Here is a 462-nt window from a genome sequence, read left to right as displayed (position 1 = left end):
AGTGCCAGCTGCTTGCGCGGTCTCCCAGTGTGGGGGGGGGGGCGGCGTTGGGGACACACCCCCTCTCGCTGCTTGTAATAGCAATCAAGCGGCTTGTTGGCAGCTAGGATTTCTTTTACAAGAGAGCCGATCACCGGCTCTAAAATCCTTCGCTTATGAGCACTTAGAAAGTTACTCCTTTTCCCCAGAGATTAGTGAATGTGATGAATACCCAATCAGGTGCAAGGAAAATTGGAAAAAAAACAGCCTTTTCGCTTGCACATGATTGGATGATGAAAATTGGCTCCTCCCCCTCATTCACGAAGCTCAGCAAAATGAGTGTACTGTACTTGCAGTCGATTGGCCATTAGTAAATTGCCCCCAGCGGCTCGCACTGCCCTCACTTTGGCGTCTTTACAATCACGTGAAGCCGATCTGTATTACACGTGTAATGACCGGCGCGCCATTTCTTCTTTCCAACAG

Source organism: Rana temporaria, chromosome 8 (assembly GCF_905171775.1).
Source record: "Rana temporaria chromosome 8, aRanTem1.1, whole genome shotgun sequence".
NCBI classification, from domain to species: domain Eukaryota; kingdom Metazoa; phylum Chordata; class Amphibia; order Anura; family Ranidae; genus Rana; species Rana temporaria.
The sequence above is the reverse complement of the archived record's forward strand: the minus strand, read 5'-3'. Positions refer to the sequence as shown.